This window comes from Pleurodeles waltl, chromosome 2_2, assembly GCF_031143425.1.
Source record: "Pleurodeles waltl isolate 20211129_DDA chromosome 2_2, aPleWal1.hap1.20221129, whole genome shotgun sequence".
Classification (NCBI taxonomy): domain Eukaryota; kingdom Metazoa; phylum Chordata; class Amphibia; order Caudata; family Salamandridae; genus Pleurodeles; species Pleurodeles waltl.
Window position 1 is genome coordinate 316,593,868 of NC_090439.1, and position 13,494 is coordinate 316,607,361.

At 45.4% G+C, this 13,494-nt stretch overlaps 1 pseudogene; it reads right to left on the reverse strand.

Annotated features, from left to right (window-relative positions):
* Nucleotides 1-11,127: 11,127 nt before the first annotated feature.
* LOC138276048 (heat shock 70 kDa protein-like) lies at nt 11,128-11,622 on the reverse strand (annotated as a pseudogene).
* Between the last annotated feature and the right edge of the window lie 1,872 nt (nt 11,623-13,494).

The following is a 13,494-nucleotide window of genomic DNA, read 5'->3' on the forward strand; positions in this document are numbered from 1 at the left end:
GTACGTTTTGTGCCCAACAGGTGACAGTGCATATGCACTACGGCCATGGATACTGACTCCGTACTTAGCACCCAGCAATGAATGTGAGAGGCGATACAACATTGCACATAAGAGGACCAGAAACATAATCGAAAGAACCTTCGGACTGCTGAAAGCAAGGTTCAGATGCCTCCACCGAAGTGGAGGTGCCCTCCAGTATACCCCCATAACGGCATTCAAAATAGTTGTCGCATGCGCTATCCTGCACAACATTGCCACCCGACGTGGGCTACCTCTCACCCCTGCAGACCCAGATTCGGAGGATGAAGAGCAAGAGCTACCACATCGCCATCATGGGGATAGGAGCATCGCAAATCAAGGCAGACTGAGATGGGAACACATTGCAAACCAATACTTTGGAAGGTACGTGCCAACTTCTACCATACTCACCAATAGAACAAACAGTCCATGTGTTAAGTGGAACGAACAAATGATTTAATAAGTGCAAATTACCAAACTATATACAAGAAAAAACTGTTCAGGGACTTCAATAGTCCACCTGGCATGGGACACATTGCCATCATGTGCCCCAACATCAGGGACATTGTTTAGCTCATACCCTACGGCGGGCTCGGCCAGCCTGGCTGGTACTAGGTGGGTCAGCAGTGCTCTGCCTTGTACTCCCACTCCGTAGCACCCTGGTGTCACCGGCAGAGACACTGCTGACAGTGGAGCCCTCCTCACTGTCTTGTGGGGTGTCACCTGTACCCCTGGACACCTGCCGTGCCTCCATGAGGTCTATTGCATGGGTGATCCGGCCCAGTCCCCGTGCCACATCACCCGCAAAGTGGCCCGTGTCAACCTGGAGGCTGACTGTTCTCCTAGACAGCCCAGTTGTGTTAACTGCCAGCCTGATGATGGAGGAGGCAATCCTGTCCAGGCGTTGCAGCAGCTGGCGGTCCCTGCGCCGCGCACCATCACTCTGCGTTAGCAGTCCAGCCACCAGTTCGCGCATAGACAGGGCAAGGTCACCTGTGTTGTTCCCAATGACCTCCAGTTGTGAATGCACCTGCTGCATGCTGTTGGCATGGTTCCTCTCAAAGCGCTGCAAAACCCCACTAATCCTCCTTAACTGTTGGTTTTGCAGGCGCTGACCCCGTAGCAGTTGGGCCTCCGTTGGTGTTGTGGAGGGCCTGCTGCTCTGCTGTCATCATCCTGCATCGCCTGCGCAGCAGTGGAGGCCCTGTAATGTCTGATGTGGCACTCTGGCTTGTACCTGGTGCAGGCTCCAACACCACTGTTGCAACAGGTGTTGCCAGAGAGGGGATGGTGTTGGTGGTGCAGGTGGCAGTGGTGGCTGGTCCTGTTGTCTCCTCTCTGTGCTGGCTGACCATTGGCACCTGGCTGCTTGGGCTGGTGGGGGTGTCTTGTGGGAGACCTGTGGGACATGGGGAAAACACTGTCAGTGTCTACTATAGCCTTAGAACCCGCTGTAGCGGGCTCTACCGGCAATTAAAGGCCCGCTCCCCGCGTTAAATGCCCGAGCCGAAGGCGAGGGCATTTAACAAGGGAGATGGACTTTAATAGCCGGTAGAGCCTGCTACGGCGGGTTCTAAGGCTATTAGAACATTCTGCCACACAGGGCAGAATGTTCTATTAAAAAAAAAAAATGTTCACGGAGCCCGAGGGGACTTAAATCCCCTCGGGCTCCGTGAGGCTTTGTTCACAGCTGTTGCTGTGAACAAAGCGTACATTGGAATGTTGGCGCTGCGGGCTTTTACCGGCCAGTAAAAGCCTGCAGCACTTCATTGTTTTCAATGGAGCCTTCAGCATTCCAATGTTCTAATATCAGTTAAAAACTTCTTAATAAACAATAGCCTATGAAATGCCAACTTTAGTACATTGCCCATAATGCATCATTCTGGTGTTTGCTACTCTGAAATGGAGCTATCTTGGTTGTGCATGCCCCTGTGTACATGGTGGGTGGGGGTATGGCATTGATGGGGGTACAAGCATATCACATGGTACTCACCGGTTGATGGTCCGGGCTCAGAGGTGTCCACTTCTCCAAATCCAGTGACAGCCTCCAGCTCAAGGGTCTCCTCAACCCTTTCCTCCAGAGGTGTGGGTGGTGGTATGGTAGATGGTCCCCCTCCTGTGCCTCTCATCTCCCGGAGCCGCTCTGCCACCCTCTCCTTGGTCAGGGAGCGGAGGTCGTACCACCTCTTCTTTAGTTCTTCCACACTCTGGTGGCAGACCCCCAGGGAGTTTACCTTGTCCTGGATATCCTGCCAAATTCGTTTTTTTTCAGAGTCTGGCACAGTGAGGGCTGCCTTGCCAAACAGCTCATCATGGTGCTGACAGCACTCATCCGTTAGCACCTCCAGCTCCTTCTCAGCAAACTTGAGCTTTCTCTTCCTGGGAGTGTCAGCCAGGGTTGCTGGTGCTCTGTTAGCTGTGCTGCAGTTAAAAAGGGTGTGGTCCTCCCTCCTCCCAGGTGTATTTGTAAACTTCCTGGCTGTGATGTCATCATCATGTGCCAGGAAGTGTTTTCCTGAGTGTTCTGGAGTGGTTTCTGAAGTGTTCTGCAGCACCTGCTTTCAATTTTCAGCACAGTCGCAATTTGCGATACCCACTCGCAAATTGCGAGTCCGTTTTTTGCGTGGTCGCAAAAAATGACCTCGCAAACAGCGGACTCGCTATCTGCGGTGCAAGTCGCAATTTGTCCGCGCACTTTCTACCTGCATTGCAGTTTGTGACACGAAAATTGCGAGTCGCAAATGCTCGCAATTTGCGAGTCGCTATTTTTTCCCTACCTACATCTGGCCCCAAGTTCCTTCTTTGCCCGTCCAGCAGGAGACTAATGATCTAAGATAGGTCACAGACCCTAGTTTGGTTTACTTGGAGAAGGAAAGGCCGTTTAAATGCCGTAAAAGGGTGACTAAAACCTCTGTGAGTAATATCAGGCAAGGGCCAGTGAGGGTTGAACCACTTTTGATTGAAGAGGCTCCCTCGCATTCACTAGATGTATGGGACTCTATTAAATTGCATCTAGGTGAACTTTTGGATGCTAAATTACACACTCTTTTTGACCGCATTTCAGATTTGGAAAATAAACTAACCATTCTAAGTAAAGAGGGTAAATTGGACAGAAATATTTTAGGCAGGGAGCAGCCTGCAATACCAGTAAACCCAGCTGCCCGAATTAGTTCTCAATCTTTGGCATCTAAGGGGTTATAGTGTCAAACTATCTGACAGATAAGTCTTCTAATCTTTCCCAAGCTTCCGCCCAGCAGCAAGAGACACTTATAAACATGTCGAATGAGGGCCAGCAAAGGGGTTTACTGGGTAATGGTTTTCAAAGACTAAGGGCCTCATTTATACTTTTTGGTGCAAAACTGCACTAACGCAGTTTTGCACCAAAAACTTTTGCACCGGTTTGTACCATTATTTGGTACCAGCTAGGTACCATATTTATGGAATGGTGCAAGCCGGTGCAAAGGGTAGGCTAGTGTAAAAAAAAATGACGTTAGGCAGGTTAGAGTCAAAACAAATGACTCTAACCAGATTTGCATCATTTTTTTACACTAAGGGGCATATTTATATTCTGTTTGCACTGAATTAGCTTCATTTTTTTTTTTTTACTCTAATTCGGTGCAAAACTAACTCCATATTTATACTTTGGTGCTAGACCCGTCTAGCGCCAAATTTATGGAGTGAAAGTCATTTTTTGGAAGTGCAAATCTACCTTGCCTTAATGAGCTGCAAGGTAGGCGTTCCCATGAAAAAAATGACTCTATGGCCTTAACACCATATTTATACTTGCATGCAAAAATGTTGCAAGGGAGGGAGGAGGGGTCAAAAAATGGTGCAAAGCTTGCTTTGCCCCATTTTTTGAAGCCTGGTTCAGGACAGGCATTAGGGGACCTGAGGGCCTATTTCCATGGTGGAACACCATGGAATAAGCCCACAGGTGCCCTCCCCATTCCCCAGGGCCACCTCCACCCACTCCAGAGGGACTGCGGAGGATGAGGGACCCCATCCCAGGTAAGTACAGGTAAGATTGCATTTTATTTTTGAAAGTGCCATAGGGGGGCCTGAAATGGGCCCCCATACATGGCGCAGGGTGCAATGGCCATGCCCAGGGGACCCTTGTCATCTGTGCTGGCCCTTGGTTTGGTGGGCATGACTCCTGCCTTTTCTAAGGCAGGGGTCATGTAGCATAGTAGGTTTAGCACCATAAAATGACGCTAACCTGGTTAGAGTCTTTTTTTTTTACTCTAACCTGCCTAAGGTCATTTTTTGGTGCTAAACCCCCTTCTTCTATACCGCCAGCCCCACCTGACTAAGTCTTATTTGTTTACTCTAGCCTACCCTTTGCACTGGCTTGCACCATTCCATAAATATGGTGCCCGGCTGGTGCACAGAAATGGTGCAATTCGGTGCTAAACTTTTTAGTGCTAAACTGAGTAAATGCAACCCCATCTATAGCTTGCAGAGCCAAAGGTGGCTTAGCAGTTTTTGTGTCAACTTTTATACCAGACGTGAAAACAGAGATGTTATTTGCAAGGCCCCTCTACCAGATTTTAAGGCCCACTCTGTTTGGGTGATTCAAATTATTTTGATACATTTTTATTTTATTTTTTTCCAAGCTGATCCAATATGCTTTATTGAAGAGATGGGGTAATTGATTATCAATTATGCTGATAAGGATGATAACTCTACTGCGATAATTTGGGCTAGCGATTTTAATATTTCAAGATGCCTTATGATGGGGACCGCAATTGCAGTTTACTGATTTCGAAGCTCATGAGATAGGTCAATTTCTACATTCCACTTATGGGGATGTTTTACATCAATTAATTTTATCTTGTGATTTAGGCCCTCTGACAACCCTGGCGGTGTCACCGCGGATGGGCCGGTGGTGAATAGCGCCAAATTAGGAGTTTGGTGGTTTGCTTGAAGCCAAACCGCTGAGCCTCCTCCAGTCCCGCCACATTACATCCAGCATGGCGGATGGCATGATACCACTAGTGCAGAGGTCTTCAAACTTTTTGATGCCGGGACCCCCTCTCAAAATTTTGTAGGTGTAAGGACCCCCTCTTGACAAAAATTTCTAGAACCTGGTACTCCTCATCGACAATCACAAACGTCCCCAATTCCCACAGCAAATCATTTTTATGGTGAGGAAATAATATTGAACAGAGTTTAGCACGCCAAAGGTCTGTGAGTGTGGGGTGTGGCTAAAAACAAAAGTCCTAATTTATGAGGAATTGGCGCAGGGCAGCACCGCAAGTCTTCTTGCTACACTGCCCTACGCCAATATAAAGGGCAGGAAAGGACCGTATTTATGAAATACAGTGCATTCCTGTCCTTTCCCCATGTGCTGGTGCACAAATTGCTGCCTAGCGCCAACAAAGGCAGGATTGTTTTTGTGCAGGAAGAGCTCTTCCTGCACAAAAACAATCCAGAGAGGCATTTTTATCTTTCTATATGTGTGGCAGAATGCAACACACATGGAAAGAGGAAAAAACTAGGAGAAATTAAAACTTTTTTCCTAATTATGCCTGCTCTGGGAGGCATAACGTTTTGGCACTGCTCCAGTTTACATGATTTTGTCAATCTGGGGCAGCGTCAAAACCCATGGGTGTTGCTTGGGAACACCCACTGTTGTGGTGCTCATGGAACGCCTCCTTGACGCAAAGTAAGGAACACAGCAGCTTGTGCTGCTTTGCCTTACTCCATATCTATGAGGCCATGCAAAGCCATGCAGGGTGGCTTGCATTGCCTCATAGGTATGATTGAGAGGCTTGTGCTGCCGGAACGTCAAAAAGAGTGATGCTCCGGGGGGTGCAAGCCTCTAATAAATAAGCCTCAAAATATTATGTACGTTTTTTTAAGTCTTTCACGGTCAGGCAGCTACATCTAAAATAACAGTGAGCTTAAATGAAAAATAAATTTTAAAAAGTTGTTACTCACTGGGAAATGTTCTGTAGTGCATTATGAAACCTCTATTAGTTAATACACTGCAGAGGTCTGTGAGTAACCGGACAGCAACAGTATTAAATCTTGGTTTGTGCAGTGGAGAATAGTGACTTGTATATTTTTAGTGCCACGAAGTCACAGCGTGTGACAGAAAGCACTGTGAATATGTAAGGCATTATTTAATACTTGCATTACACACAGTATAAGATAAGCTATTACAAAAAGGTTTGAGATAAAAGGGTGCTTCCAAAATTTAGATTTAAGTAATACAAGACATATGCAACACCTTTTTTTTTTTAATAGCTGTCCTTTTAACACTTTCCGGTGAAGTAAGCACTATGTAAATACAATCACAATTAAAAGCACACACTTAACAGTGCAGTTGTTAACTCTTTGCATTACTACTCAAAAAAAATAAATGTTTGTCATCACAAAGCTTTGAGTGACTCGATCATTTAAAGTCAGAACCAGCATCTTTTACAGTTGCAGATTACCCTTTACATTTGCGGATCTACTCCTAGCCACATTTCCATTTAATTCAGGAAGCAGAAGCCCTGGCACAAAGGTGTCTTTAGCGGTCTGTGTGACTTTGGTTCACAGCACAGGAGACTCAATAAAGCGAAGTTCAGCTGAGGCATTTTAATGATCGGACTGACAAGTGAGGCTGGGGGAATGCGTGACCCCTTGCCCAGGACTCCACGGCCCCCCTGGGGGTCGCGACCCACAGATTGAAGCCCTCTGCACTAGTGGTATCACGAGGCGGGAGACAGACAGCATTTTTCTGGAGGATGCACCGCACCTATCCTGGCGAGAGCATTTCTCTCGCCAGGATACACTCGTACACACGTCCACTTAACCGCACACATGCATTCACACACTTCTACATACAAACAAACACACCCCCACGCAAATGTAACATACACACCCATTCACATTGTCATACACAAACACCGCACTCACGCATGCATACTCTCCCCCTCCCCATGAGCATACATACATTCACATACCCCCCTGCACCCAACACACGCACTCACCCGCTCTCACCATCCACTCACACACTCACCCCCCGACCACACACAATCACTCACACACGCAGTCACACACCCACAAACACTGCCCCTCCTCCCCCCGCATTCATGACATTCACACATGCACTCAGACACACACACACCCCTCCCCTGTCGGACGACCCGCTTACCTCGTTAATCAAGGAGGTCATCCCAGAGGGGACTGGTCCTGGCGCTTCTACCTCCGGCAGCGCCTAGCCATCTGGATATTGCCACACCATATTACGGGTTGTAATACAGTGGCCGGTCTCTTTTTGGTTTGGGTGTACTGGTGGCAGTACCGCCGACCCCCGGCACGACTGGTCTCGGAATTCCACCCAATTTCGGGCAGAAGTCAGAGACCAGTCGTATTAGGCGGTCTTAAGACAGCCAGCACTGGTGGTATTAGTTTTTTCATCAGATGTCTGGGAGAAGGGTGTCTGCAATCAGGATCCACCTACCTTTTCTGGTAGAGGCAAGGGTTCTATGATTGATTTTGTTTTGATGTCAAGAGGCCTAAAGCAGTATGCCTTGATCATGAGGTTTTGGTTTTGGTTTTGCCTTTCAGTGATCATAATCTTGTCACAGTGAAATTTACTTCCTGTAATAGGGAGCGTTTAGTAACAAGAGAAATGCCCCCTGTTACTTTTTCATTGAATAAGGGGATACGTCTCCACTGGTATACTACAGAACAGGGAACATTCTTCGAGAATCTGATTGTTAATAGTTCCAATATGATTACAGGTTGTCTATCTGACACAGATGAACACTCAATGGTCTTGGGTCATTTTGAGAGAGTGAGTATTATAGCAGGTAGTCTAACTTCAAACAAGTCCCTGAGAGAGCATACAGGTGACTGATAGTTCTCTAGGGAATGTACAGCAGTTCTCAAAGAACTTAAGTTAGCCACAAATACTGTTCCACGTAATGCTGATTGCATTAGGCTCACAAGACAAAATTATAAAAAAAAGCACTTAAGCAGAGGAAAGCAGAGGTTAGGATAAAGGCATTGGATGATCTGCACCAAGATGCAAGATTAAAAGATTGCAGATTATTCTGGAGTGTTGTAAATCATCCCTTATTTGCATAGAGTCTCTTTAGTGAGATCCCATGCCATAGTGCAGAATAGGAGTGGCTTGGTCACTTCTCAGTGGTATTCATCCCAGAAGTTAAGGAGGCAAGTGTTGATTATGAAAATCGCTATTGCCTAGATAGAGAATGGGTAACCTATCTTACAGATCTGCCTTTAGTAACAAAGGTTATCAAGTGTGCTACGAGTGGCAAGCCCCCCGGGCCAGGTAGGGTTCCATTATTTAGGTCTGCCTCCTAGGTGTGCGTTGTTTCAGCATCGGGAGTTAAACATGGCACTGGGGGGGCTAGCGTCTTTTTTAGGAAGGGAACGCCTATCTTGCATCTCATTGACGCAAGGTGGGTTGGCGCTTCCTTGAAATGGTGCTATGGACAATATTTTGACGCTCAACAGGTCTAGCGTCAAAATATAAATATGGAGTTAAGTTAGTGCCGCTTTAGCATCAAAATAAATGACGCTAAGGCGGCGCTAACCTTCCATAAATATGGACCTATATTCCTATCCCAGACAAAGTTTTCTAGGCCCCTTATTATTATATAAGCATTTTTAACTCATAAGGAAGGCTTATTATATCTACAGAGCTTGAAGTCACCCGATATTTGCTCATCTGTTCTTAGTTATATAACTTTGGCAATTAGTAAAAGGCGGAAATATGAACTTATGAAATTAATTTTCTGAATTTGGGGTCGTTTTTACTGATTTATATATTGTGTATTTTAAAGGATTGTATTGGATTATATCAATTGATTGTTGTTTAAAATATTGATAAAGTTATTAATTTTTTGCATGTCTGATTGTATTGTCAATATAGGCATAACGTTTTTTGGGGGTTGGACATATAAAATATTAAAATACATATTTTTGAACGTATCTATTATAACCATCGTTATGCCAATATAACTCACTTTAAAATAATTTACAACGTGCCTTGAATAGTGCTATGATCCAGGAATAAATTATCCACGTAGAGTAATTCAGTCATAACTTCAGACCCTTCTCTTTGTGCCTGTATATGATGTTTGGCGGGAGAGGGGGGGCGTGAGGGGGGGGGGTGGGTGGCCGCGAAGGCAGACTTGCCGCTCGCGGGCGAGCTACTTTAATAAGCGGCATTATTACACGGATCCTCCTCCCCCCCTCCCCTCCCCGGCACCCCATTCCTTCAGTGCAAGCTGAGCAGCAGACAGTCCTCTGCCAAGGGAACAACGGCTCCTCTGCTTAATTTGTGCGGGTGGCTGTAGGTGCTGGGCCACCTACTCATTTTTGAGCCTCGGACTTGTATTGCGTCATCCTGTTTCGTCCTTGAGCAAAAGTCTGAAGGACAGAAATAGTGACAAACAGATGAAGGAAGGCGAAAAAAAGAAGCAACGAGCGTGAGAGGAAGAGACAGGGGGTGCAGAGCGATGAAAGAAAGAGGCACGAGGGAGGAGAAATGAAGACTAGAGGCCCTTAGACTTCGGCAACCCCTGGATTCAACAGCAAGGCTCAGAAAGACAACTTTGGGAACCTGCACTTTGTATATAGTCATTTGTAAATGAGTACTGCATCTCTCGCACCGCCACTGAAGAAATTATGAAAAACGTCCGTAGGGCTCTCGAGAAGTTCACCACTAATTGCCGAATACTTTTGTCTATAAGTTTCTTTCGCCTTTCTGTCTGTTTTCAGCGCTTTCCTTTCCTCCCGCCTCTCGCCCTCGTCTCCATTGACATGACGGAATCCCCCGGTCGTGTTTCCTCCTGTTTAATGCCGTTGCCCTGGACCACGGTGGCAGGGCTCCAGATCCCGAGAGGAGTTTTCTGAAGGCGGCGTTTCTTTCCCCCTCATCGACCAAGCAAGCCTTGGCCGCCTGCCTCCCCTTCTCCTTCGTCTTCCCCCCTCCCTGCCTACGCTCCAGATGTTTCTGCGTTTAAAGTTTTGACAGTGGGAGTCTTTCCTTGCTCTGCAGCGCCCTCCAGTGGGCCGCAAGGTGGCTGCACCGCCAGGCGCTCTCTTCTGCAGCCTGCGGCCAGTCTCTTTGCCCCACTCTCTTCCCAAAGCTTGTTTACTGTCGCTACTCGCTACCAGGAGAGACTGTAACAGACTGGTTTTATTTTAGGGATTGGCGGTGACTAACAAAGTTATAAGGAGCCGAAAGGAAAACCGTCCTATTTTTAGATTTCTGTTATTTCAGGGTATTGATGGAGCCAAATGCACAGCCCTGGCTGTCAGAAAAAGAACGTTTTTAAAACTCTTAACGCACGATAAGAGCTTTCATTCCCACATGGCTTAATTGTTTCTGGCTAACCAATGCCTCCCTCTCCACGCCCTTCCAACGAGTGAAGAGGCCGTTGTTTGTATTTGTTTTCATTTGAGGGGGAAACATTTCCACCCCTCCCTTGTTTGTCATGGAAACAACTCAATGTGACTTTTACGGCATCCAAGTTAAAACGTCTCTACTAACACTCATTACAACAGCAACAAGCTGATTTAGAACTGGAACATGGTAAAATGGCCCTTAATAAGGCACTATATTTAAAGCAGTTCCAAGTATGGACACTAACTTGGCACTAGCTTTGTCAGAAATAGTGCAAGAAATGTTTATGAGTTTGTCATTTTGTACATTATTAACAAAGAGCAAAATACATTTTCATGCTTGATTTTACATGGATATGCGAATGTAGTGCAATGGTTTATTTCCACAAGTATTGTATTCTGCTCTCCACAAACTTTGCCCTGTTCTGATATGAGTTGCAACACAAACAAGATTTTTCTATTGATTCACTGCGTTCTGTTCATTCAGAGAAAGCAGTGGTTCCCAATTTATTTTGACCCGCAGCTCCCTTGACCTTTTGGCCAGTGGCTGGTGCTCCTCATTATGTTACTTTTTTGTGCGGTTTGGGGTATGTGAGACCTGCCTCTGGAGTACTTCCATTTGTCTCCCTGAAAAAAACTAGGGTGAAGCAAATGAAGGTATTATAATTATCGATGTGACAAAATAAAAACATGAGTTGTCTAATAAAAACTTTAATTGGTTAAGTCAGAAACAATACATTAATAGGCGATGGCTGCTGCTGTGGGCTAATTGATGATCCTCAGTACATTCAGATAAGCGATAGCTCCAGCCTCTTTAGTGGCCCAACTCTGGGAGTCATTGAAGTCAACAGCACAGTGATTATAGCACTGGAGACTAGGTAGCCCAAGTACGCCTCAGTGATCTCCTTCATCTTGTTCATCACCCCAAAAGACACCTTCTTAGGGGAGAAAGTATTGATTTTCCCTTTGTACTCCACTTGCACTTTGGGCTTCCCACCATCGCTCACCACCTTGAAAGGCCTGTGCTTCATGTCAGCCTGAACCACTGTGTCATTAAAATTCCTGCTAAACAGTCTCTTGGCATCAAAGATGGTGTTTTGGGAGCTGAGGGCTACCTGGTTTGTGGTAGCATCTCCAATGAGCGTCTCAATGTCTTTTAAAGCTACATAGCTGGGGGTGGTTGCCCTAGTCATTGGTGATGATTTCCATTTTGCAATTTTGGAAGACCCCACATAGGGGAAGGTGGTGCCCAGGTCAATAGCAATGTCTTTTGGTGCCGATATCTTCAGCAGTCGTTGTGGATTTGGGGAGGCTTTTGTGGCAGGTTCTTGCCTTTTGGCTTCGTTCAGCTGTGGTGTGTGCTTTTAAGAATCTATATTGAAAATGGCCTCTCAGCTGCTGTTCTGAGGCTTCTCTCTTCAAAGGTGATGGAAATAGCTTCTACAGTCGTTCCTCTGTACCCGCGTCCGGTCTCTTCTCCTACTCAGATCTGACAGCATTGCTCACCAGTTCCTGTATTTATTCTTGAGAAGCTGCATACAATAAGTAGCTCTAAGTAGCTATGTGCAGTAGAATACGCCTCATAGCCAATCACAACCCCACGATTCTCACACATCTGGAACTTCCCAAAGTTTAAGCAGTGTAACCCAATCAAAAAAGATCTGGGTAGTGACAAACGCACAGGTTATCAAGGGCTCTGGTATGTGTTATACCTGATGGCCAGTCAAAATACAGTCTTTCCAAGCAACTTCTAGAAATGACCAGCAACGTGTAGGCCCAGCATACCACAGCCAATTAGAGAGAAGACAGTGTAGTTAATATAAATTACTTTCTGCCAGCGTGCACTCAGTCGAATGTTCCTGATGTTTCAAAGCGGTCTACCACCCACCCAAAGGCTCTAGAAAGGATGTGAACCCTAAAGCTGTGCGCTCTAAACAAGCAAAACAGCTTCTGCCTTTTTTAAATGGAGGACATCACCAAAGTTCTGAAAAAAATACGTAGTTGGAGAATTTCATCACTATCTGGTCACAACACATATGGCTAGTTTTGAAGGCGTGCAAGGGTGTTGCAGCAGACAGATTGGGAACTGCTGCCAAAACCTGTTATTGTTAATCTATCGAGTGAAATGAGTTGGGTAACCCTAGACGTTAGCTCTTTATATACTAGCATACCTAAAAATAAAGGTCTGGAAGCGATTCAAAATTTTTTGGCTAGTAGATCGGCCTCATATTCTGAACATACCAACATGTTAGTGGATATGATTGCATTCATATTAGATAACAATGTATTTACCCATGAAGGCAGATGGTACAGACAGGCACAAGGAGTTGCGATGGGCTCACGCTTCTCGCCGTCATATGCCAATCTTTATATGGGCCTTTTTGAAAAAATACATGTGTGGCTTAATGGTCCCCCCAACTTGACAGAACATATATTTTTTGGGGGAAGGTACATTGATGATGTACTTATGATTTGGACTGGTGATGAGTCACAGCTGTTGCAATTCATAGATCACATTAATGAAAATGATTTTAACATTAAGATGACTTACGAACACAGTAAGGATCGGATTCACTTCTTAGATCTGGAAATTTTTGTAGAAAATAACGGTGTATATTCCAACTTATACCGGAAGTCTACCGCTTGCAATGCATTGCTACATGCTGGAAGTTCTCACCCAACCATACAAAAAAATGCTATCCCTTTTGGAGAAATGATTCGGGTGAAAAGAAACTGCAGCAACAGTAAAATCTGTGATTTTGAACTAAACAAACTAGAGAACAGATTCATTCAAAGGGGATACTCTGTACAAACCATAAGCAAAGCCAGAAAGAAAATTAACAAAATCCAAAGATCTTCCCTTCTTAGAAAGAGTGCACAAAAGAATAGAAGTAAAGGATCGGTGTCATTCAGTACCCCATTTAGTCAGAACAGTCAGGATATTTATAAAATCCTTTGTAAACATTGGAGCATCTTACATACTGATAACACTTTGAAACAGTTATTGCTGACGAAACCTACAATGACTCATAAGAGAGGGACTACTATTCGAGATATTGTGTGTGAAAGCTATCTACCACCATTCAAGGAGAAATTGACTACTTG